At 35.6% G+C, this 27,578-nt stretch overlaps 1 protein-coding gene and 1 pseudogene across 1 annotated transcript in view; both read left to right on the top strand.

Moving 5' to 3' along the window:
* The window catches only part of LOC129942122 (protein toll), a 331,316-nt gene that overhangs the window by 12,578 nt on the left and 291,160 nt on the right, over positions 1 to 27,578 (top strand). The gene's annotated exons all lie outside the window — the stretch shown is intronic.
* Positions 23,800 to 25,243, top strand: LOC129942123 (bleomycin hydrolase-like; annotated as a pseudogene).

Genomic DNA, 27,578 nt, shown 5'->3' with positions numbered 1-27,578 from the left:
TTGTAAAAAACAATTGTTACTTTGATTTGTTTTAAATATTTTAGTAGATGACAAAAACATTAGTCGCCGATTTATAAAATTATTTTTGTCTATAAGAGTACGTTTTTCTTCAGTTTGTAAAAATAAAACAACACTTTTTAAAAGGATTAAGATGATAAATTCTTATCTTTCCGTACAATTTTTCTATCACATCTCGTTTTTAAAAAAATGCCCCTTTAAAAATGCTAAAAATAATAAGGAAAGGGGTTTTTAAAACTTGGTTTAACTATCTCCTGACAATAAATTATATGATGATTTTGCAAAAGTACAAATCTTTTTCTGAAAAATACTTCATAGAATTTAAATCATTTCAGTATTTTACTACTCGTAAATTGCTAAAAATTCTATCAGGGAGAAAACCTTGAATTTTATACTTTTATATCTTTAAAAAATAGGCCTTGGACTTAAATTTTAGCGCTGATTTCAAATTTAAACTATTTGTCTGAGTTTTAGAAATATCGGATTCGTTATATTAATAAAACTTACTTTCAAGCCGTTTTGCCTTTTTCTTTTGAACACCGTTTTAGCATAAATGGCTACCGATTCTTTCAGATTTTTGTAAGATAGTAAAAATCTAACAGCAGAGATCTCTGAAATAATGGGTTATCCGTTTTGCGGTTTCAAAATATAAAATAATATAAATTAGGTGGCGCAACAGTCCTTTGAGACCGAGACTTGAGTTGTAAGTCACTAGGGCCTCGTGACTTACAATTCTCAACCATTCATGTATGCGAGTAATGTTGTCAAGGGTAGAGGGGACCTACAGTTTTCAGGCCTTAATGTGTGAAATGCTACATCATTTAAACAACCACCTCGATAATTTCTGCAAGCATCCATTTGAGGTATTTTTAGAACACTTTTTGGCATAACTTGACGAATGTTGGGTTTTAAGCGCTCAAGAGTTAAAGGATCACATACTCTCCAAGTGGTATTTTTTAATATAAGTAAAAAAAGTCGGTTACCATGTGACCATATCGCTCCGAATTGACGGTGACAGTCCAGTCTATTGTCATTTTCGAAGAAGTAAGATCCAACCACACCTCCGGACCAAAAAATGCACCAAAACAGTTCTCAAAACCCCAAATACCACAATTTTGTTTATTAACATAATCACGAGTGAGAAATGTGCTCCGTCGCTGAAGAAAATTTTGTTCGAAAAATCGCCGTCCACCGCTTGTTGTTCAAGCACCTATTCGACATATCTACGACGTTGTGAATGGTCAGCTGGCTTCAGTTGTTGTGTGAGCTTTACTTTATATGGGTGAAGGATTGTAGGTGGAGATCCCAATGCAAAATACGTCATAATTTGCAGTAAGACAGTCCTATTTCCTGAGAACAATGAAGAATCGACGTACGAGCGAAACAGTGATGCACTGCCTTACAACATACGTAACCTATTCAGTCTGTTCAAATTTCTTCACAAATTTGCGAATTGCTTAATCTCCTCCTAAAGCACGATATCTGGTTTTGGCAGCATCATTATTTATATAGTAGGTAGGTTTTAACAATTTGTATGCGATCCATTTTCGTAAATGTCAGACTTTCAATTTAAATAAAATAAATTGGTTTAACAACTTAGTTTGACAGATACCGAATTCCGGCCCTATACTTTTGAAACCGCAAAATTGATAACCCGTTATTATAAAAACTTATACATTTATATCAACTTAATTTTGAAAAAGGGGATTTTCGATTTGGCAAACTATCATAGAGATTTTATTGAAAAAAGCTACTTTAAAACTTCGAAAGCCTGAAAAACTTCTATAGACGTGCATTTTTAATGAATTTTAAAAATGAATATCTCAAAACCTGAAGTGATACAATAATTCTGTGTGAGATTTGAATCAAGGCCACAAAAACCCATTGGAAAAGTGCAAATTTTCTACCAGTAAGAAAACCTTGTCGTCCAGTGTTATTTTGGAGGTAGTGTCATTTTTTGTTCTTAAAACATTCGAGTTAGCAAATATTTTGTTTGAGTTTATTTTTATTTATAAGAATCATCTAGTTGATTTTTTTTCAATATTCTACGTTAAATACATTGTATTCTATAATAAACCGAATAGTGTGGAGCTCATACAACGCAAACGTATTCAAGAAGTGGTCTGACAAAAGCAACATACAGAATTTTAATATCATATGGATCTTGGGACTCTCGGAAAACAAAAAAATTGGATTCTCTCTTCAAAAGTGACGAATTCATCAATAAGTCATAATTTGTTGTATTAGAATTATTACGAGTAAAACACACTGTCGTGTTAATATTTAAAATTACACGATTTTTATTGCTCCATTTCTAAAATTGGTTTAGATCTTCTTGTAATGTCAATAATTCAATTATTTGCTTAGATTAGCAATACAGAATTAGTTAAAACAGAAAACAAATCATTAAAAAATAAAATAAACAGCAATGGACCAAGGTGACTCCCTTGAGGTACACCAACATTGATTTTAAATTTTCATGAAACATGACTCTATAGTGTTTATCTTTATGATATGATGAAAACCACACAACGAAATGGTTGTTATGTCCAATTGTACTTAATTTTTTAAGAACAAATTCATGACTTTATTTATCAAATCCCTTGCTAAAGTCTGTAAAGATACCAATAACTTGAGAGTGGTTTTTCATATGCATTCAAACAAAAAGTGGAGATATTAACATTGGAGTCACTTGTGTTATTAGTTGGTGAGATATTTTGGGTGAATCTAAATTTTCAATTTGTTTTTGTAAATTTCTATAGTAAAAAAATCATCCACTGAAATTTTTAAAAGTCCTTTCTGTATTTTTCAATGTGATTATGCAACGAAAAGCGTCATTATCTTTTTTGTGTTATAATAACTTAAAAAAAAGAATGTACTTGCACAGTGTTAACTCAACTTTAAAATAAATGTTCGTCTAAGAAAGTGTCACGTTTTTGTGTCTTATTTTTGCATTTTAAATCAATATTTCATTCATTTAAGTCTTGTGTTGTTTTAATTTTCAAAACATTTCAATTCAATTGATTTACTTTGTGATAATTTATATATTTCAAACAATCCCTCTAAAGCCTACAAAATTTGTATTAAAATCCAAAAACTTGTCCTCAGAGAAAAATGTACTAAACCCAAGATTATTGTTGCTTGAAACCTCACTTTCTAAAATAAACATTATTTTTCCGCATGAAACTTGTCAACAAACCCGGAGTGTGTATAGTAATTCTTCCGAACGCGAAATTCCACATTAAATTTTAATACGTAGTTTCTGCAAAAAAATACTGATAATAATGTCGAAGATTATCTCAAAGCTTGTCCAAGAAATAACTCAAAGAAAAAAAATATATATTTAAAAGACTTCGTCATTATAAATAAAACCGTTTAGGTAATTAAAAAAAAACATAGGTACAATCATGTTTCTTTTCAAAACTCAAAGCAAATTGTGGTTTAGGTAGGTAACGATGAATCACATTAAACTTACCGCAAAACATTGAACTGATTTGAAGTAAAGTAAAGTGAGTAAATGTGGCTTCTATTTTACAACAACAGTTATATTTCTTTAAGTTTATGTGAGCGTTTTTAAAACCACACCACCTGTTAGATAGCTTAAGCAACAACTGCCTTTCGGAACTTGGTTTAAGTTTCATTAAAAATAGACACATTTTTATTTCGTGTGAAATAAACACCGTACTAAGCACTTTTTAAATTATTGTAAAGAAAAATTTAAAAATCATAAAATAACTGCGTGACAAGAACTTAATCCATAATCGCATCAAGATAATTTTTAAATAGATAAACGATAAGAACAACAAAAAATGGAAAGGAAGTTCAAGCTTAATTTTGAAATTTCTATCCGTTTCTTTTCTTTTTTTATTTTGGAAGATAGAAGCCACGATTAAGCAATTTAATTAATTAACAAAATGAAAGTAGACCTTTATTTTTTTTTGTATTTAGGTAAAGAATATTTTTGTTGAATTTAGCACAAACAAACAGTTAATGGGAAATCATGATTAATTTACATTTCCGTAATTAATTACGAAAATATAAAACCCATAGACATTTTTAAGTTCTTCTATTTTCTTACTTAAAGAATATTTGTCTTTTTTACAATATTTTGATGAAGCTTTGTAATTATTTGGGGGCCTTGAAAATATAAGAAGTTTAAAAAGCATGGATCGGATGGAGGTACATTTTTGGAAAGTCATCAATTTTTTGGAGCAGGTGGAAAGTTATCGTTATACTTAAAAATGTATTAAATTTCTAGGTTAATAGTATCCGTGGCGTGATAGATGGAGCGTAAGATTTAATCCCTGCCGAGGAGTATAAACATACCTATATTTTTAAGATCTGTGTTTATCTTAAGCTGATCCATACAGCAAGTAAAAATTAGTCCCCGAACGATGAATTTTAAAATTCAGGGTTCTTAGGTTAGGTTAGGTTTGAGTGGCTGTCCAGATGTCATTGACGAACCTAGACCTCAAGGGTCCATTGTGATACCACTAATGAGGTTACTCATGGGAGAGTATTGAACTTTAACAAACCATTTTGTAGTTTTAATGAAGTAAGAGAAACATTTTGTGTCAATCGTTGGTATTATCGAAGAAGGGATCCCGAGAAAATTATTCCTTCTAATGGAGAGTGCTGGACATGTACATTGAAGGTGTTGGACTGTTTTTTCTTTCTCCTCGTCCATGCAGCTTCTACAGAAGTCATTTGTGTAGACCCCTAGCCTCAGAGCATGTCTTCCTATGAGGCAGTGTCCTGTTATTACTCCAATTGTAGAGCTTATACTTTGTCTGCTCAGGGATATCAAGCCTTTTGACCGTTTTAAGTCTATGCTTGGCCATATTTGCTTGGTTGCTAGGCACGTGGTACTCTGTGACTATCAAGCATTTGTTGATATTTGCATGTAGCAAGTGGTGTTCCTATGTTATATTTTTGTCTAACATTAGGCAGAAGTATTACGTTTTTTCAATTTCCCGGAATGTCTCTGTGGCTCGGCACCCAAATGATGTGAATATTAAACTGTTCCGTCATCTCATTCAGAGATGATCGGCAATCGTGGACTATTTGAGAGTTTGTGGAGACAGACTAGAGAGATTTAACAGCGGCTTGGCTGTCCGAAAATTCGTATATCCTTGCAAGATCCAACGTTTTCTTTGAGCTAGGATAGTGCTTCTTTAATCGCCATTACTTCTGCCTGGAATACACTGCATTGATTGGGAAGTCTATATAATAGACTGAGATTCAGTTGTTCCGAATAAATGCCACTTCCAATTTCGTGATCGGTCTTTGAACCGTCTGCATAGAAGTGTACCGCATCATCTTCCAGGCGTCTCTCTTCTTTCCAGGAGGATCTTGAAAGGATGGACACAGTAGCTATTACCGAATACAATTTTTGGGGTGGTATAGTCTAAGCGATCTGGGATAGATCTGAAATTGTCTAGAATAGTAGTATGTCCTGTATTGTTACTGTTCCATTGAGAGGTGGCTCTAAGCCTCATACATGAGTTGGCTGCCACCTTTTTAGAGAAGATGTCAAGTGGTGTTAGGTTTAAAAGCACTTCCAGTGTTGCGGTTGGGGTTGTGCGAAGTGCTCCTGTGATGCACCTACCTGCTGACCGCTGGCCTTTGATAAGATTATTTAGATTTACCATCTTGTCCAGTGCGGTCCACCATACGACAACTCCATAAATGAGTATCGGTCTGATGGATGGAGACATGGTTTAAAGTTATGTCTGATGTAAATTTCAATCAATCTTTCCAAGGTTTTAAGAAGGAAGGATGATAGGCTGATTGGTCGTAGATCTTTAGGGTTAACGTGGGAGGGTTTCCCTGCTTTAGGAATGAAGACTACTTTTGCCATTCTCCAGGCTTTGGGAAGATATCCTAATGCATTATCCTCGATGCATTATCTTCTTCCAATGATGAGATAGTGAAAGAAAGTGGTGGCAGCTTCGATTTCGTTAAGGAGATATGCACCTATTACAAAGGCATCTTTTTTTATAAACCTTGAAAGTGATGTTTTCAAATCTAAACCTAATCATATTTCTGGTCTGCGACAAGGTTGATCATCTTGCAATTTGAAAAAGTGAAATAAGGACAATTTATGTTGATAAGGAAGACAAATTTATTTTTGTTTGAAGTAAGCTTGAATAAAATTTACAAAAGTGTAACTAGACCAATTCTTAAAATTTCAACTTATTTACTTGGATTTATTTAAAGGTACCGCCTTTTTTCCTCCAGTTTTGCGACTTTATAATTGTGAGTAAATAAAATAAATTGGGTGACGCAATAGTCCGTTGAGAACTAGGGCCTAGTGACTAACAACTCTCGACGCTTCCTGTGCGAGTACTGTGCGAGTACTGTTATCATGGATGGAGGGGACCTACAGTTTTAAGTCGAATCCAAGAGGCAAATTTGAGAAAGTACTTTTCATGACAAGAATTACTCTTGGAGAATTTGTAAATTCCTCGCAAGAGGCAGTATCCGTGAAAAAACTTTAAATGACATAGGCAGGGATCAAACCCAAGTCCTCTGGCATGACAGTCCAACGCACTAACTATCATGCTACGGGTACTACTCAAGTTGTGAGTAGGAAGGGATACATTTGAAAGCCGGATCATCTGAATTCTGGAGTTTTACATAAAAGTTGGAGAGTTAAGCCGTAATAAATTCTTGCTATGCACCAGACCAGACTTTCCCTAACCGACTACCAACCATCGATACAAGATCACGTGATCTTTGATTATCACAAACAATGAACTTAACCTGGCTTCAATTGTGATTGGAGTTGATTCTGAGCTGTCGTTTGTGAAGCTAAGTTGTAACTTTCTTTTGACCACCTGCCACTTTTCCGTAGAGATCGTTCCCGATTCTGTCGATAGTCGTGACTATGATCTTGTCGTTTAAAATATCACTGAAAGGCTGTTTACTCTCTAGTTCTCTACAGGGATAAGATTAATAGCTCTTTGACGCGTTCCGGTATTGGAGTTGTGCAAAGCACTGCATCAAAAATAATGTCTATTCAATTGAGAACTACATAAAAAAGCGTAACTTTATGTGAGCTGCCAAAAGCAGGCTTAAGACATATAAAAATGGAAAAATTAAAAATATAGAGAAGATGCAAAAATTTCCAATTAGAGGTTCAACTTTTACCATTAGGAATGGAAAACGATATCAGTCAAAATTTTCTATGGCCAATTTGAATATCCGGCTGTGTAGCCTTATCTTTAAGGCCTTGAATTAACTATTGATCAGAATTGTCTTGGCCTTATCTTTCACGTGATCCTAAAGAAAAATTGTAAAGATGTTAAAGCAGATGTTAAAAAACCGTGTCTTGTATCGTTAAAGCGAGTTATACCTCTTTGGCCATTATCCATTATATGTAATAATAAGACTGAACATCTTGATATTCTCCAACATTCTCTTCTGGAACGATCAGACACGCAATGCCGCCAAAAATTCCGCAAGATGTTTGAGTTTCTTAAGACGAATCAAGAAGTTTTCATCCTAATCTCAATTGAGTATAACTTCCATTACTTGACTGGTGCAGCTGAACCTTGCTTTAGCCTCTTGAGCAGTCTTGAACTTAGGGCATTTAAATTGATTTCTTTTAATATCATCATTGGATCATTTACGTCGCCATCGCTTGAACATCGTCGTTAAGTTTCTTATGTCACCCTTTTATATCGTTATCTTAACAATTTAAGCTTTAGAGAAATAACTTGCTGCATTCCTCCCCTTCAAAAGTTCAACCATAATAGTCGCACTTTTCTAAGAATGCTCATTATATACCCTCGATCACAATTTCGGTCGTAATGTAAAGTACAGATATGTGTTCTTTAGCGGTACAACATGAATGTGGAATGCCTTACCACTTTCTTACTTTCACAGTCATTGTAATATTCAGGAATTTAAAACCACTGACACCTTCTTTTAACCCGTATTTCCCTTTTCTAATATTCATACTGTATGTCTGAATAGGAAAGGTATGTGCACACAAATCAATAAAATAAAAAAGTACGTATACGCCTCAGTGTACTATTGATATTCTCATCATTAGTGAGGCATTTTAATATTATGTTTTTTATAATTTCTCAACCTTCACTAGAGCATGAAATAATACGTAATAAACTGTCACATTTTATTTCAAACTTTCACAGCTGAATGTCACTTTTGTAACCTTGACAGTAGTTGTCAACAAAAAATACTATATTTTTATTTTTAATGTATTTATTTTATTAAATAAAAGCATGTTTCCTTGAAAGTCTTTTTTATGGTCATCCCTAAATTAATGTGTGTGTCATTAAATTTAAAAAAATAGATAAGACCATCCCTTTTCCGACTGTCCGTCTTGATATTTGTTAAGTTATAAAACCTAAGTTTATGTGAATCATTTTAATATACTTCTATAAACCTACCTTTCTATAAAAAAAAGTATAATGTAAAATTGGAAAAAAGCCCACAATCATCTTTTGTATATGTATAAGATATATTTACCTACTATAACAAATTTTTATGATGTGTCTCACTTCGATTTTTACAGCTATTTTAGCTCCATAAAAAGGGAACCTCTCCATCCCTCCTGGCTTCTGCCTAATTGTATTGCAATAGACTTTCGATATATCGTCAATAGGTCATAAAAAAGCAATAACAATAATAATATACTTTTCTTCGTCAACCATTTTTCTTTATTTACTATTCTACTAAGATATTAACGGTTTGGCTATATTTTCTCATATAAGAAACTCCAGTAAATAAAATTTTACTTTTAGATACATTTTTGTTGTTGCCTATAAAAATATAGAAGCAACAAAAATAAACTCGTTGCCAATATAAATAAATCATAAAATAGAAGCAAACTGAACACAAAATAAAACAACAACATAAAATACATTAAACCTGTCTTCACCCCTGTGAGGTTATTTCCGGCTATTCTTTTTTTTATTATTGCTTATACAGCTCATTTTCAAAGGCTCCCTGCTCCTTTTGCCCTTGGTGCATTTTTATGTTTGGTCCTATGGCTAGGAAGGTAGGTTTTAACATTGGACACATTTTTACAATAAGAAAACAATATCTTCTATTTATGACCACTGCAAACGCAACATTGTTGTTGAAATAGCTTACATAAAGAGGTAGAGACAGAGGCAGAGGGTCTGCCTAAAGCTGCCATTTTTCATACCCAGAAAACAGTATAAAACGGTTCTACTTACCTATACCAGACGTTCCTTTGAAAAGTCTGATGTTACTTCTCCTTATAACTCCCACCTCAACAAAAGCTATGTCTAGCTACAGACATCACAGCCACTTAACGGATTATAGAAACACTTAAACGGGGATCGTATTACATTTTTATCCTTTATCGCCAACCCTTTTCATTCATAAGGAATGAATTTCGATTTATGAGTTGAGTAGAATTTCTTATGGAGAGGTTCTAGGTTAGGTGGAAGTTGTTTTGTTGGTATTTGCTATATGACCATATATACCCTACCCTTACCTACACTCAATCCTATGTACGTCGCGTCGTCGTGGCTCACATACCTTGCAATTTAAAGCTATATCCTTGCAAGTCTTTACCAAAAGGACAAGGCCAACAACAAAAACAACAATATAACTAAGGAAATAATGATTTAATGGTCGACTTTTGTAGTCTCACTGAAATGGTGGTGTTAGAAGAGGGGGAATACTATGTAGAAAGAGGGTTGCCAACATTTTTTAAGAAAAATGAAAGGGCATTTAAACTTATAGTCTCATGAACATAGTTTAAAAATGTTATTCCATTCACAATTTTGCTTTCCGATTTGACGTCTTAAATGTCACATGCTGTTTTGTATGGAGTAAAAATCTGTCAATTTTTTGAGTATTTCGTAAAAGAATGGCAGGGGATTTGAATTTGAATTCGACTTAAAGAAGTGATAAAAAATATAGGAATTCTTACAGTAAAAAGATTTAAACCATTTTTGACAGCTATCACTTTGATAACTCCAAAATTCGCCATAGCTAAAAATTTAAAAATAGGTAAACGCTTCAACAGCTCATTCAAATTGTTTAAAATAACTTCCAAAACCGTTAACATTTTACAAGATAGGTTTTCTTAAATGTTCATGGTATTACTCGTTTTTTAAATATGAAAATAACACCCTAACTGGAAACCCCTATTTTTGAACATCATGATACCTATTCATGAGAAAATTGATATCCTTTAACTATGCGGACAGTATCTGATATTCAGTTATTTAAAAGATAAATCCAAAGCTTTCCGGATATCGTCGGATATCGAATCAAATTTGTAATCCGGATTTGAATTATAATTCAGAAAAAAGAAAATTATGTACTTAAGAACACATAATGCCACAAACCGGACTTCAGTTAGAATATAGAAATAAAATGTATAATACTTACTTACTTGCTTACTTACTTAAGGTGGCGCTATAGTCCGGGGCGGACCTGGGCCTCAACCAAGATGCGTTTCCAGCCAGCTCGGTTCTTAGCTAGCTGTCTCCAGTTTCGCACGCCAAGTTGGTTGAGGTTTTACTCACCTGAATCTAAGCCGTTGGACTTTAATTCTGCTAACTAGGTCGGTGTCACCCGTACAGTTCGTCGTTATATATTCTCCTCCATTCTCCATCTATACGGGACCAAAAATGACCCGAAGGAAAAAAGAGAGGGTTTCGATTTGAAGCTCCTGGGTTTTTTCCAAGATCTACTGTAATGTTAATATTTGGTCGATAGAGGCCTTTCCTGGTCTGAAATTACACAGATAAGGACCTATCAGGTTGTTAACAAACGGCTTCAGACGTTCACATATTACGAAAGGGAAGGATCTCATATGCAATGTTAAGGAGACTGATGCCTCTGTAGCTGGCGCAATTTAGAATATCTTCTATCTAATGTATCGGGCATACTGTGCTGAGATTCCACTCATCGGGCATGCTTTCTTCCGACCATATTTTGCAGATGAGTTGGTGCATTCTCCCTACCAAGTTATTGCCAGCTCCAGCAGCTTTGTGACTTCAGTTTAGATATACCTATCTTCACTTCCTCGAGGTCAGGAAGGCGGAATTGTTGATCTACGTCGCCTTGGTTGAGTGGTTCTAACTCTCTTTCAGCGGAATTCGGCTCGTCAGCGCCGTTACATAATTTGAAAAAGTGGTATTTTCTTAGTATCGACTGCGGTTCTACTACGATGTTCCCCTTATCGTCTTTATACTCTTCAGTTAGTGAGTGGTAGCCTTGATAGTTTTTTTTTACCTTTTGGTAAAATTAACGCACCTCATTCCTGTTGGAACATCCCTCTTGTTGTGTATGCCTCTGGTTTCGCTCAAACCCGAGGTTTCGCTGTGGTGGCCGTGTGAAACCTAGCAATTCAGAGGCGGCATCTCTCATGGCTGCAAGGCAATGTTGCCTGCTTACTGCAGGCAGCATAGGACTCCTTTAGAGGTTATTAGAGACTCGATCGGAAAAGGACTTGGCAGTCTCTTGCGATTGTAGCCGTGTAACGTCGAATGTTCTCACAGTACTTCCTTGTTTAACTTGGATCGGGTTATCCGTAGCCGTACCTTGGCTACAATGGGGTAGTGGTTCGAGGTGATGTTAGCTCCTTGGAAAGTTCGGACATCCATGATGCTGGAAGCGTGTTTGGCGTCAATTGCAATGTGGTCAATTTGGTTGCAAGTAGATTGATCAGGAGATTTCCATGACCCCTTGTGGATATTGAGATTTGTGAACTGCGTACTAGCTACCAGAACGTCTAGCTCCGCAGCGAAATCGACCAGCCTGAATCCGTTGTCGGAGGTGGTGTCGTGCAGGCTGGCTGTATCTCCCGATTATGCCACCAAAGGTGTCTTCTCTTGGTGGCTTGGCATTAAAATCTGCTAAGACAATTTTAATGTCAAAGCCAGGGCACTGCTCATATGTCTTGTCCAAGAGCTCGAAAAATATGTCTTTGGTGTCTTCATCTTTCTCCTCTGTTGGGGCATGCGCGCATATTAGGCTTATGTTGGCGAATTTAGCCTTGATGCGGATGTCGTGATGCGCTCGCTCGCACTGTTGAAACTCAAGACTTTTTGCCTGAGTCTAGTTCCAACAATAAATCCACACCCAAATAGATGCTGTCTTTGTTCTCGGTAGCAGTCGCCCGCGCCGTAGTATACATCGCAGTCTTTAAATTTGCGTTTGCCCGGTCCATCCCATCGCATTTCTTGGATGGCGGTAATATCTGCCTTGGAGCAGTTTAGGGCTTCCGCTAATTGTTCGACTGTACGTGGTCTGTTAATGGACCTACCATTCCACGTACAGATCCAAAGTTCGTTGTCCTTATTTCGTTTGCGTGGGTTGTCAACAGTAAATCCGTCCGTATCCGAGGCTTGTTGGTGCTTCGCAACTAAAGGTATTTTGTACGTGGCCAGGAAGGCACCCTGACGGCATGACCAACAACCTGGAGTTTCAGATCGTTAGTATAACTCCAAAGAAGGGGAGCCGAAAAAATCGTTCCTTACGGGCCTGCACTCCGAATATGTCGAAGAAGCCCTATAAGGTGTTCACTTAGTAATTCAGCCTTACCCGATGTTCACCGCGGGGAGGTGAGAGTAGGAGTTGATAGACAGATGTGGGTTTTAGGAAAAACCTGTGGACGCTTGTGTCTTCCTGCATGCAAATGTCTATCGTCTACGTTAGTATCCGGATTAAAATTTGCATCGAAATTTTCGGAACTTATCTGAGATAGTGTTCAATCCTAATATTTGTCTCATTTAAATTCCCGGATACATAAAAGAGTTACAATGAATGCGACTGCATCTGAATCTAATTCGAATATCTGGTTATCCGTAGCAACCGAATTGGTTACTTTTGTATATGAATGAATCCGAATCATCCGAATCTCACGCTATATCAGAATCAATCTCCTGCTTATGTAGTGTCAGGTCTTAATATTGTCTCTCTTTACTATCCGGATATTCAAAATATATATTCATCTGGACAGTTCAAATGACTGACACAGCATCCGAATTTATTTCAGTTATCTGGATTATCCGTAGTATCCGAAAACTAAAAAGACTAGTTCTAAATCAATTTTTTTCTTTCATTAAAGTTTCATGCTGCTTTGTATTTGATGTTTAAGAAGCCTTGAAGTTCATTTAGCTTTATTGAGTTCGTAAACGACACAGGACTTCGGTACTGTCACAAGAGCTTCCTTCATTTATTTATTTAATTAAATTTATGACCTTTAATATTCTTGTTAATAAATATTCATTTGGAAACACTTTTTAGTGTATTTTAAAAATGCTGGTGGCTACCACGTTCGATGTGATGTGGAGGCCACGTAAAGCTCAGCTGGTGTGTGCTGTGAATTCATGCTGTGCATGCAGCACGGTTAGGTAACGAATGCTTTGCTTTTGTTTATCTCCCGCGAATTGTGAAAATGAAAATGAACATAACGCAACCATAACAAAGTAAAAATAAAAAACAAGCAGAAGAAGAAGAAGCAGACAAAACTGCATGACGCGTCATTCATCATTGTTGCTGGCTGTTGGCAAGTTTATCCAACCAACCAAACAACCAAGCATCTAACCACCTCAATCCCCCTACTTCCCACCTTCCAAAATGAACAAAACGCAACGCAACGTGGAGCTTGAGCTGGAGCTGGAGCCTCTGCCTTGGTGCGATATACGTATACTCATTTTCCCGCCAAAAAGTAGCATGGTGTCGGTTCGGCTTGTGTCTTCTTGTGGTTCTGATGATGCCGTGGGGTGGCGCAAGAAAGTCGTCGTCGTATAAGGGAAATAGCAAAAAAAGGAAATATCAACCCTAAACAGTGGGAATAGTTGTTTTATTTCAGTTTAATTTCATTTTTGCCATTAAGGATAACGACATGAAGGATATCCTTAAGTGTTTGCTTTTACTTCCCAGTTTTCTAGAGTGAATTCCCGTTTTGTTTATTCTTGTTGTTTTTGTTTTTGCTTGTTTTGGGATCTTGAACTATAATGCTCTGAGTTTGGTATTTGGCCAACACTTTTTTAATTAAGCTCTTACTTTTCTTTTTCGCTCTCAACCACCAGCAGCGTCAGCACTCACTGTTGATTCAGTTCCAGAGACGGGAGTTTAGACCAAAAAGGAAAAGCGTTTTTGAGAACAAAGTAGTTGCAGTTAAATTGCATATGCAAAGCATCCAATTTATATTTTCACACTTTAATATGTTTTAGTTTGTAAAATGTACGTCTATAAAAATAATCTAGCTATAGCTGAAGCTCCCTATCATTTTCGGTTCGCCGTTTTAGACATATACTTTGTTTTGTTATTACGGAGCAGGAATAATTGTATAGTGGTTTTTTGGTGATGAAAAATTTCTTTGATGCAACGTTCTGGAAAACATCATCCAGGGAAAAATATACTCTTACCTTTTCGTAAAATGTATTTGGCAGAGTTACCAAATGGTTGGTTGCACATTCGTACAACACAAAATGACAGACATGATGCAGCGAATGTTTTAATTAATTTTGATATATAATCAAGGACATTTCAAAAACAGGCATTGCGGATGGATATGGCTTAAAATTGCTAAACCATCAAACTAAATTATTAACAGAGGTATTTATAGCACACATGCAGGTGGGTGAAGGCACAAATAGAAAAGGTTTATCCTGCGGCGTTTGTCAAAAATGTGTGGGTTTATAAGCTGGGCAGTCAAAATTGAAAATGTAGGTTTTTAATAGTGTTGAACATTAAACATTTTTGTTTTGAAAAAATAAGTTTGCTGAAGCAACAGTTCATGAAAAATCAGGACGTTCATCCTCATAGCAATTTAAAAAGACCACTGTCAAAAAGGATATGATTGATTGTGGTCCCAATAAAAGTTTTTTTTTTTAAATACAAGGAAAAAATAGTTAAAGTCCAAGAAAAAATACTACACTGAATCCAATTCTTACATAAATGCAAAGAAAAACTTTGTTGGTTTCGTTTGCCCAAAGAAAGTTTGAGTAATTTTCATCAGATGAAAAGTTTCCTTAGCCCAAAGTTCAAATTCTAAATTTGTTAAATTTTTTCCTTGATGTTTTAATGTAAGAATTTCGTTACATGATGAAACTTGCGATGAAACAACGAATTATCGTACAAAATATTATATTAACCAGTGCACTTTTCTTAAAATAAAAAATATGGTTTTCAAAATTAGGACAAATTTTGAAAAAATTCGAATTGACAATTTTTTTTTTCAAAAAAAAAAACCTAAAAAAAAAAGTATAAAAGTTGGTAAAAATTGATTTTCGATTCAAATATCTTTTCAAAAATTTTAGATATTGGCTTTAAACTACTTTGATCCATCAAAACATTTTGTTGTTAACATTCAGTAAAATTTTGACAAAAATCGAATTGACAGTGTTTCTACAAAAAATAAAAACCTAAAAAAATTTTAACAAAAGTTGGTAAAAATTTAATTTCGACTCAAATATCTTTTCAAAAATTTGAAATATTGCCTTCAAACTATTTTTGTCTTATAAGAAATATTGTTTTCAACATTCGATAAAATTTTGAAAAAAATCGAATTGACAGTTTTTTTTTACAAAAAATAAAACTCTAAAAAAAAACAATACTAAAACTTGGTAAAAATTTACTTTCGCCTCAAATAGCTTTTCAAAAATTAAAAATATTGGCTTTAAACTTATTTTATTTCACAGAAAATATTGTTTTCGATATTCAGTAATTTTTATATAAAAATCCAACAGTCCGTTTTTTCATAAAAAATAAAATCTACAAAAAATAATTCGCAAATTTGGTAAAAAATTTAAGCAAGACAAATTGACAGACGGGATGATGAGTTATCAGTGTGGGTCGCATCCCATCCTCTTTTTTCTTTTTTTTTTTTTTAAAACTGTCAATTTGATTTTTCACAAAATTTTACCAGATGTAAAAATCTTTATTTTTCGTTGCAAAAAATTGTTTTGGATATTAAATAATTTTTTGTTCCTATAATTTTCGAGGTAAACCAATTTTTCAAGTTTTTTTTTAATTTATAAAATGCCGTTAATATGGTTTTTTTTATTAAAAAAAAAAATAATTTCCCTGGTATAGCGTTAAAATATGTAATATAAAATTTAATTCAAGTTTTTAGCGTTATTGGTAGGGTTAACCAAAAAAGTTTCATTGAGCCAATTAAACATTCGTTAGGCCAACGAAAAAAACTGTTTACTAAGCGAATTTCGTAGTTTTAAACAAAAAATATTATTTTCAGTATGTAGCTTATCCTTAAATCCAAAAATCTCATCATACATTCCAAAATACTAGATTCGGGCCTTAGCTCACTAAAGGGTGGGAGAATAAATTATTTAAGTATTTAAATAGTTTCTATAGATTCTAAGCCTAATATCGGGTCTTCATAGTTTCACTATTAAAAGTTTAAAGAGTTGGTTGAAAACAGAGCTCAGTAGCAGCCAAGGCATGGCATTGCATAAATCAAGTCTTCAATTTCAGTAAAATAAAATGGCTCAGTAAAGCTCAGCTGTTGAACTGTAAATATGTTCAAATAAAAATTCTCCGAAGATGGCACAACCCCACAAAGAATTTTACTCTCTGTGAATTCATTGGCTTCCAAACAATAAAGTGCGCGTTTTCCAGGCCAGATGCTTAAATTTTTGTTTGGTTAAAGTAAGCAACGGAGGTGACAATGCGGCTGCAATTGTCCTTCTCGTATCGAGTCACAAGTAACATCTCTCGAAGTTCCCTTCCGCTAACACAATGTACGAGAATCAGTGGCAACATTGCCAAGATGCAATCAGAGAAACCGTCCTTGACGTGCTGGGTTCTAAATATCCACCAACAAGAAACCCCTGGTTTAATGATTGCTGATGATTGTTAGCAGCTTAATGTAGTCAAACAAGAGGATTTAAAGTCATGTGCGCTATACAGAAGGGCGAGAGCTGTTCACAACACAAGCTCTATGAGCAAAACATTAGAGAGAAAGAGCTTGAGAAGCTTGGTCTAAGAAGAAGCATATAGTCTAGAAAGGTTAAAAAGCAGAAATGAGTTTCGAAAGTTGAATGAGCAGCTAAAACAAAATTCAAGAGCCCATTCAATACCCAATTGATGGTGTTTCTGTTTGACCTTGGTTCCAATATTTTTTCCTATATTAATAGCAGAACCCAGAGAGTTGAAGTTATAAACTAACTTTAAGTCACAACTGTCAATGGTGACATTTTTATCGAGACATAATTTAGTGTTGAAGGTATAGCATCTGCCGAAGTACACCAGTAAAGCATATGCCTGTGAGTTGCAGTTCCGTCACATTCAATGCAAAGCACGTCATCTAAATTCCAACTTTAACTCTCTAAAAAGGTTGTGATACAAGTAAAAATGCGGTGCCACGATCTAGTGTGGTGTGTCACAAGTAAATTGATCCAGGTTCTGCCAAAATTTAGAAGTGTTCTTCAAAAATTTCTTTACGGTGATAACGCGCTCCTATTTTCTCATTTATCAGGGTCTTGTCCTTTCTTCCATATCAAAGTAAATGCTTTTTATAGTAATACCTCCAATATCTTCTAAAGCTTCTTTACGTGATTTCGATACAGCTCGGTGGATCATATTTTTGTCTATAACAAGAGTTGAATCTTTGGAAGAAACCAAGCAGCAGCAGATCGCGTAATAAACCGTATCGATCAGATACCTTGGCAACTGTTGGCAACATCAATCTATTGCGATAAGCTCTTGAAGTCGATGTTGCCTCTGTCAGAGGGGGGTTTGTTGGAGATGCCTCTGTTACCGAATGTGTTTCTGGGAAAAAGATTCACGCACCAACTCTTCATTGCAGTTTCCTGAGACAATATCCGTTTCTGCGTAGACCAGTTTTTAGCTTCCCTCTTTGACTCTTCAATTTGCCTCCGCTGTCGTTTCTTCAAGATATTTGTTTCTCACTTGTCAACCCCGCTTATAACCATTTTACCTTCATTTCTTTGATCCAACAAAAAACTTCTCTCATGGATGGGAACTTTCTTTGGTTTTAAACACGAAAATTGAACAAGTTTCAAATGAAGTGCATTTACAAGCAGCAACGTCGAAAAGCTTATCAGATGAAGGATCCTTTCCGTTGAAATTAAGTTTTAGTTCGTTCCTTACAAACAAAATAAATTTAATGACATCTCTTGTAGTTGGTAGCTGCCGATTGTCAAGTTTTTTGTATGATCCCAATATAGCACAAGTATCCCCACTACATCTGGAACTCATTATTTAAAAAAAATCACACATACAAAAATTGCTTTTAAAACTGTTACAACGCACTTTACACAACCCGTTGAGGATCTCGAATGAATAGAATACTAAGGACTTCAAAGTGTGACTTTTGTATAAGATCAGGTCTACAAATTATGGAGTTCAACAACCCATTTAGTCATAAACAAATGGTGAATGAAAAACCTCTACGTTTCCTCAATAAACCACACATGTGGTTTTTCCCATATTTGTCCACAAAACGCCCACTTTTCAAATCCTTGCACTCCGAATTTATTACCGGATTGAATCAAGTAGAAAAGAGCCTTCAGTTTTAAATCCGACTTTATTACCGGATTGAGTTGTGTATTTTACAAGTAGGAAACAGGTAAAAACCTATATCCTTAAAAGACATTATTAAATGACTTAATCATTTGTGCAGGTAGGCCTCAAATTTCTAAACAAACTTTTCTTCAAAATCGGATAGGTATAGAAACTTTAATTCAAATTGTGTCAGATTTATAGAGCAGTGTTTTTAAGTTCCAAAAATTAAAAAAAATTCTATTTTTGTCACCTATTGGGGGTATTTTTAGCTTAAAACCTGATAAATTTGAAACCGCTGGAAACGTATTGAAACACTGCATGCAAATCAAAACGTCAAATATGTTCTTAACCTAATAAGATCAAAAAGTAAATATTTCATAATAAACAGTAGCTTAGGAACCGAAATTAAGGATTCCCTTCATAAAAACATAAAAATATCAATTTGTCAAAATTTCAAGGTTCGGTACAACCCCCTAGACAAATTTTAATATTTTTTTTTATATATTTCTGTAATCTAAGTCCAATTACGCAAGTTTTAAGAGGTCTTTTGTTCGGAAAATCAAAAAAAAAATTTGTCGCGACACCCTATTAGGTAAGCTTTGAAACAAAGGCCGCTTTCGTCAGAATTAAAGATGTTACATTGCTCGTACATGGACATTAGTCTTGGTAAAAATTCTTGGCGATATAGATCAGCTCCTGATACATCTTTGTCAGCCACCTCACCTTAGATTTTCTTGTATCTTATATTTTCTCTTCGCTTCAAGCACCAAAGCCAGCCACTTGTTGGCTCAAAGTCTTCATTTACTTTAACAGCAAACTCTTTAGCCTTGTTCATTAGCTGAATTCCATTGAATATTGCAATTTGAGATCGCATTTGATCAAACCATTTAGTAAGAGCTTTCTCTACTTTTTCATTAGAACTCGTTCGCAAACGTTTTCGTTTAGAGTTTTGGTTTGTCTGTGCAACTTCTTTTAACTTTGTTTTGTTCTTTTGCCACTCAATTAATAGTAGAATCATCGCATTTAAACTGCTTAGCAATTTTCTTTCTTCATTTTTTTTTTTTTTTTTTAAATAGGTGGAGGATTTGTGGTTTTTGTTTAATTGAAAGTGAAAATAGGTTTCGGGACTTTCCAGAATTCTTAAGAATAAAATTTGTAATGAAAATGAGAACAAACAATGCAAACTTAAGCCTAGTACGCTGCTGATGCGAAACGAAATTTCCCATACAAAAATGACATGATCATAAACGAATTTTTTATTTGAATTTTAAAGCATGAAACACAAGGAAGCGCTAGATGAAAAAAAGATTTTGTCTTTTTCTGCTGATTTCAATTGTGTACTTAAAAGAATTTGTTTTTAGGTAAATTTCAATTTACATAAGAATGCAAAATAAAAGGCAATTAAGCAGGGAAGGTAGTTAAGCGATAGGTAGTTATTAGATGAGTTTTATATGAAAACATTCTCAAAATGTTGGTACTAAAAAAAAACAGGTACTTATGCGCTTAGGCATTTATGCGATAGGCACTTTTCCGGGTTTCACTGTATTTGTATTTCATTATTTATGGGCTTTCCTGATTTGAAGGCTCACTGATAAAGACCTATTTGGTTGTTCATGTGAGGTCGAAGACGTTCACGGATTATACGGCGGAAATGATCTTGTTTTTGTCTATGTGTTGGTCATGTTTGCGTCTTGTCGTGGAGGTCAGAGAGAATTTATTTAGGTTTTGTCAATGTCGATTACAAAAAATCTAACTCCTTAGGTCCCTATAATTTACACTTTCCATAACATTACTTACTTCCAATAGTTTAACAACGTTTTTAATATCAATAAAACCTCCAAGGATAACATAAAATACATGTTATGCCTATAAGTCTCGTTATGGACAAACTGTGTACTACGAGTAAGTTTGACTTATAATCATAAAACCTACCCTTCAATTTTATATTAAAAAAAAAAATAATCTTTTACAATTTACGACTATTATTCCAATTGAAAAACACGCAATTTTCAATTTCCTTTTTCAAATAAAAGTCAACACTTAAACTTTCAGAAAATTTTACATCTAAAAAAATCAAATTAACTAAAATGATTTTGATTCCCTTGACAGAACTGACAACTATAGATAGGTTCACATCCCCAACAGAAACGTGTATGAAAATCCCTTAAAATGTTTGAAGTTTCAATCGTAAATTAACTTGAAATCACCCACAAGAAGAGATAAAAAGGTCCCTGAGGCATCGCAGTACATTTTTATTCCCTTAACCTCACCGCACAGCACCGCACAGAAGTAAAAATGTCGTTTTTGTAATTCACATGGGTGCCTTCACTTCACACACAGTATAGGTAAGGTACCGTTACATATTTCCTAAGTTGTATCGGTGTTGTGCCATAACGAACGGTTACCACAAAATTTATAAATTCATTGCAATCTGTTTGATTTAACACTTCACCTACCTCGCTATAAAGCCAAGCCAGACCCAGAAAGATTGTAATATGTAAACGGAGGTACCTACAACTGAACCAAGTTGAGTATTCTTACCCCACCTCAATTCCCCCTGGCGCACTCCATTCAACTCCTCCTCAAAAAAAAAAGAAAAAACTGAAAACAGTTAAATTTCGAAATTTACCGTCTGCGACGCGATAGATGGGAATGATGATGATGATTCAGAAAACGAAAACTTCTTCTTCCACGTCAACATTTTTGATGAAAACGGGTTAAACATCGACTAATGGGGTAACCAGGAGGGAAAGTAGGGCGAGTATTTTATATGAAAGAAAACTAACAAAAAACTTTTCCAACTGCCAATTAAATTCATCCCGGTGTGCCTCACCTCGGCCCAACTCGACATCACCGATGTCGGATTGTCGGGCAAAGTTTTTCGTTTTATATACAAAAACGTTCTATTTCTCAACCTGAGCAGCAGAGGCGCAAACAGCGAACATACAGAACACTGAACACGGCCCAGAAGTCAGGACTCGGGAGCGAGCGACTGGATTCCGTCATCAAAAACTTCACGCCCGCTCAAAGTTAAATAATTCGAAATTATTATTTATACTTCTGAGTTTCTTTTGAAGAAAAGTGGGTACAACCATATCAACCCCCTTAAAGGTACATCCATACAGCCCCCACTCAAAGCCTGTGTAACTAAGGCCCTCTCGTATACGTATGATGAACGTATAGAGGGCCTCCTCTCTCGGATAGGAAGAAATTTTTGTCAAATAGGACTTTTCCCCATTTACTTTATCCTTAGAAGCGGAATGGTGTAAAAAATGTAGAGGGCGTGCGTGGCGTGTATGTTTATATAAAGCACGTACTCCTGACTTAAGTTGTCGCTTATCATGGTTTCGTAGGCACATAAGTTGAGACTTTCACATCGTTACTCATCTTTGTGTTATTCGGTTTTTTCTTTTTTATTCATTTATAATTTAATTCATGCTCCCATCCACCCCTTGGTTTCCTTCCGTTCATCGTCGCCGCCGTACGTCGTCGTTCAAAATTCCAAGTCCCAATGCCCGTTCTTCGAACCTATTTTATATATGTGTTTATTTCCATTCAATAAAAAGCAACTCGGTGCGTTTTACGGTCCTTGAAAATAAGCTATGAATAAAAAGTATTTTTTAATTTCAAATAAAAAGATTTTTTAAAAGAGAATTTAAGAATAGAATTTATGTATTTTATGTTTTTTTGTATTTTAAGGCTCCAAGGATTCTTTTATTTTCCTTTTTGAAATTTACGAACAACGCAAGAAATATTAAAGAACTTTTACGTTAAAGTGACATCCGTGCGGCGGCGGCGGTGTTCGATTTTGGGGTGTTTCTATTTCATTGTTTTTTTTTTTTTTTGAATCCAATCTAATAGAAGGACGTGTGTTTACCTTAGAAACGTGCGTTTTTAAGTGTCTAAAATTTGAAATGAATAAGTGGCCGTGTTATGTATGTCTATGGCATGTGTGTTGTGATGTGTACGCTGTCAAAATTTAGAGTGCGGGAATTAATATTTGTTAAAGTTTCCCTTAATTCTTCTTAGGAACATTATTGTAGATTGTAAAATGTACATAAAAATAGGTTTACGTCAGAATAGAAAATGGCTTGTCATGGTTGAAGTAAGCGTGTAGAATTAATTAAAGTAAACAACTTTTTAGCAGCTGTCTAAATTTATATACAAGGAGTGGTTATTATTATTGAACTTGTTGGGGAGTTTTAAAAACCCACATTACACATTATACCTAAATGAGGAATTTAGAAACACTAATTTATAATATGACAATGGGAGGATGTCTATATTTAGATCGGTAATTGAGCAATTTTTTTTAATAATAAAAGAAAATTTGTCTAAGAGCTAAAGGCTACTTTTTGGCGTGAAGGGAAACCATTTGATATTAAAGTTTTAGGTAGTCTTAGAAAAGGTGATTACAGAAACATACGAATGCCGGCACGTAGTGGGCGGGTGTCTGAGAAAAAGGTTTTCAAAAGTTTCCAAAAATTTAAATTGGGGGTGAAACCATCTCAAATGGATTGCATTTTGACACCGTTGACTTTACTCATAGCTGATCTCAAATATCGTTTCGACAGACGTCTAAACGACCGAATTTTCCTGACGTGCGTCTTAGCCCATAATGTGTTTATTTTGGGGTTCGTAGATTTCTGGGAAAGCAACTGATATTGGTCCCATTCAGAAGCCATCGACTTCCTGAGTGCGAAGATCTGCAATTGAATACTCGTATATACAAGACAGGAGTGTAAGTAGCCGATTAGGGTGTTTCAGCAAATCTAATAATAAATATGGCCCAGTTAAATATATCGCAATCAAAAGCTTTTGGACGCCATGTTATAATTGTAAAGGGTTTTTTCAATAAGGGCGTGTAGAAGTTGAAATGGAATAAAACAAGCTGTGTGTGAGGTATTAACAAAATTACTTATTTATTTGAAAGGCCCATGTTTGCCATTAAGTGTGGAATGTGAAATCGAGAAAAATTTGACACAGGAAAAAGTCTAGCGGGGTCTAATCGCATAACCTTTTTCCTTCTCCACCTCGAAATACATTTCCATTCCAATTTCCATCTAATTGTGAGAATTCATAGTTATGACTTGACTTGACTTTGCGAGTTGAGTTGTGGTAATCAGAAAGTTGCTGTACTGTGAAGTGTTTGTCTCTCAACAAAAGTAAAAATATCCAACTACCGAAAAAGTATACATTTTATTCGTGATACTTTTTGTCTTCCCTGACTTATTTTTCTGCAATTAAAATGGTTTCCACTCCAATAACCTTTGAACAGTTGGACGACAAGTGGCGTAATAAATTCTATAGTGAGCAAAAAAATTTGCTCGCACAAAATGTCTGCTCTCGAGGTGATCCCTTTGATGTGGCTTTGTCACGTCCAGTTTTGCAAAATACCAGTCATGTATCCACCCATAAGGTTGAGAGTGAGGGTAAGCCTATTACAAACCAAAAAAGCTCAGAAAGGTGTTGGTTGTTTGCAGCACTGAATTGCATTCGTGTTCCATTCATGAAATCTCTTACTCTTGATGAGTTCGAGTTCTCCCAAGGTTATCTATTCTATTGGGACAAGATCGAGATATCTAACTATTTCCTGAATAATATTGTGAAGACGGCAGAACGAGGTGAAAAGGTTGATGGTCGCTTGGTATCATTTCTATTGAATGAACCAACATGTGATGATGGTCAGTGGGATATGTTCGTTAATCTTATCACAAAACATGGCCTTATGCCAAAGAAATGCTTTCCAGAGAGCTAAAGCTGCGAGGCCAGTATGCGTATGAATGCCATGCTCAAAAGTAAACTAAGAGAGTATGCCAAAAATTTACGAGAACTTCATGCATCAAGTCCAGCTAAAGGTGCCCTTTAGACAGCCATTCAAACAATGATGGGAGAAATTTATAAAATTGTTGGCATTTGTTTGGTAATACCACCACAGACGTTCACATGGGAATATTACGATAAGAGTAAGAACTTCCTTAGTGTTGGCCCAATAACTCCACTCGAGTTTTACAATCAACGGGTTAAGCCAATTTTTAATGTTGAGGATAAGGTTTGTCTTGTGACTGATCCACGTAACGCAAGCAATTATGATACCGCCTATACAGTAGATTGTTTGGGCAATGTTGTTGTTGGTCGTCCAGTTTTGTATAACAATCAACCAGTTGAACTTTTAATGGAAGTTGTAACAGAGAGCTTAAAGAAAGGTGAACCAGTTTGGTTTGGCTGTGAAATAAGCAAGCGATTTAGTTCTAAACAAGGCATTGAAGATCTTACGAAACATGACTTCAAATTGGTGTTTGATGTTGACATCAACATTACTCTTTTCAAAGCAGATCGTCTTCTGTATGGCGAGTCAGCAAGGACTCATGCTATGGTCTTTACTGCTGTATCTGTGGATGCTTAAGGCAATCCAACCAAATTTCGAGTTGAAAACTCCTAGGGTAAAGGTCGTTGTGAAAAGGGATATCTTGTTATGACGGTTCAAAGAATTTGAATTCGAAGTTGTTGTGGATAAAAGTGTTGTTCCAAAGGAAACCCTTAAAGCATTCGATATGAAACCAATTGTGCTTCCAGCGTGGGATCCCATGGGAACCCTTGCTCAATAAATTCAAAAAACGAAATCCAAATTCATCACAGGAATATTAACATTTAAAAAAATCAATACAAGAAACTATATAATTCTTTTTAAATTAAACAAGTCAAGAAAAACCTGCATTTCACATACCTTGGTTGCCAATTCACATCACCCCTCCCAGAGATAATCTTACCCTCAAATCGTTCATGCACAATGTCAATCGTGACGTTTGCTGTGTGGCACGTAGCCGCGTCGCCGTCCTGCTGGAAACACATTTCGTCTAGGTCCATGTTGTCTATGGTCATGAACTTTGAGCTGCTGGGTCAGTTGGATCTTGTACGGGTGCAGGTTCAATTCCCGATCTGAAATTCGTCAAATTAAAGTCTGCGAAAGGCCGAGTTCTCGTGTACGGCAAAGAATAGACTTCCTCGATTTCTGCTGTTCACTTTTATGGACCGCGGCGATGTTTTCGGCTGATCTTGCGTTCCTTGAACGTACTAGTGTTGGCTGAATGTTTACTGAACCGGTCGTCTCAAATTTGGCCACCACGTCTACCGTAGTATTTACTTGCATACTTTCTAACTTAGGTCCCAGCGTTACATAGGGCCTCAACTTCTCCTATGCACCATCGTGTGAGGGTTTCGACGATGTATTTGAGCTATCTCCAACTCTTTTCCAACATAGATGAATTCTTTTCGGCTGTTCTTCTCAACGTTTTTCTTGGTCTAGCCTTTTAGAGCCAACCCAACTGAGGAAAACCGGAATAAGTTCAAGCAAGCCAAGAAGGCCTGCAACGCACATATTCGATGGGCCAAATTTATACATGACCAAAAATTACGGCAAAAAATCCCATAGGGAGTAAGAATTGTTTGTCATTTAAAAAAAAACATGATGAATTCTTCGTCTTCCTCGGTTTCTACGATTGTTGTCAATGACACTCCTTTAGTTAGCTCTATTGATAAACCTAACTTGTTTTGCAAGGCAGTTCGCCGACAATTCCACCTGACCAGAAGTGTCATGGCTCCCACAGTTCTTGAACGCGTGAATTATTCTATTGGACCAATCTTTTTTCTACTCGTACTGTGGCGAGAGTTCTTAAAGATCTCACCATTCATAAATCCGCTGGTCCCCGCTATTATTGTGAAGAGTCGTTCTTCCACTGAGTAAGCTTTTCCATCTAGGTATTCTATTCTTCTGGGATCGTTCCGAATAGTTTTAAAACTGCATTTGTTCAGCCAATCCCAAAAACGAGAGAATCTCTTTCCCCTGCAAATTATAGACCGATAGCACTAACGTCCCTTCTTTCTAAGGTCATGGAAACGCTGATTAATTATCAGCATAAGAAATATCTTGAGGCACGGAAGCTTCTTAATGACCGGCAATACGGCTTCCGCAGTAATAGGTCTACTGGTGATCTCCTGGTTTATCTCTCCGAACAGAGGAACAAATCCTTCCATCGTTTTGGAGAAAGTAAGATTATTGGGCTTCATATTTCAAAGGCATTCGATAAAGTCTGGCATCTTGCTCTTTTATCGAAAATGCGTGCTTTTGGTATTGACGAATATCTTCTTCGTTGGATTAGAAATTTTCTTTCGAACCGCGCAATACCAGTTGTATTGGACGGATTCAAGTCTGAAAACCACAAGATAAATGCTGGTGTGCCCTAGGGCTCCGTTTTGTCTCCGAGCCTATTTCTCATTTTTTATAAATGATCTCCTGTCTGCTACTTTTAATCCAATACATTGTTTCGCTAAGAATAGCACTCTTAGCTTTTCATATTCGTTTCCAAACTCACAACTCTCGACTTCAGATGTGGAACTGCAACGACTTACACAACATTGTATAATAAGGAAAACAAAACCGTGTGGAATTTAATGCTTCGAAAACCCAATGCTGTCTTGCATCGTTAAAGCGAGATATACCCTCCTTGCTACTATCTATTAGTGGCACCGGTATCAACGAAACTGAAAATATAGACATCCTTGGAATGTGCATCAGCAACCACTTTTTGTGCAAGATGTCTTTTTCTCTTCGTCTGATATGGCTACGATCTATAAAATCTATATACGTCCGTTGAATATAACTCTCATCTCTGGGCTGGTGCTCCATTAATATATTTAAGCCTCTTGGACAGTATTCAAAGAAGAGCTTTTAAAATTATTGGTGACAATAACATCATCAACTCGATTACGTCATTTGAAAATCGTCGGAAAGTTTCTTGTCTCACGCTTTTTTACCGATTTTTTAACGGACTATGCTCTAGTGACATAGCCAGTTGCATTCCTCCACTTAAGAAATTTCACCATAATACCCACGCCTCTAGGAATGCCCATCAGTTTACCCTTAAGCCTAACCAATTGATTGAGATCCCTTATCCTGAAAAATTTCAAGCAAACATCGTGTGCGTAATCTAGATGTTTTAGGTATGTTTTTAGAGTCAATCTTATTCCTCTGTATCCTGTCAAAGCTGTCC

The sequence above is a fragment of the Eupeodes corollae genome, chromosome 1, assembly GCF_945859685.1.
Source record: "Eupeodes corollae chromosome 1, idEupCoro1.1, whole genome shotgun sequence".
In the NCBI taxonomy this organism is placed as follows: domain Eukaryota; kingdom Metazoa; phylum Arthropoda; class Insecta; order Diptera; family Syrphidae; genus Eupeodes; species Eupeodes corollae.
This window is presented reverse-complemented; position numbering and strand designations above follow the sequence as displayed.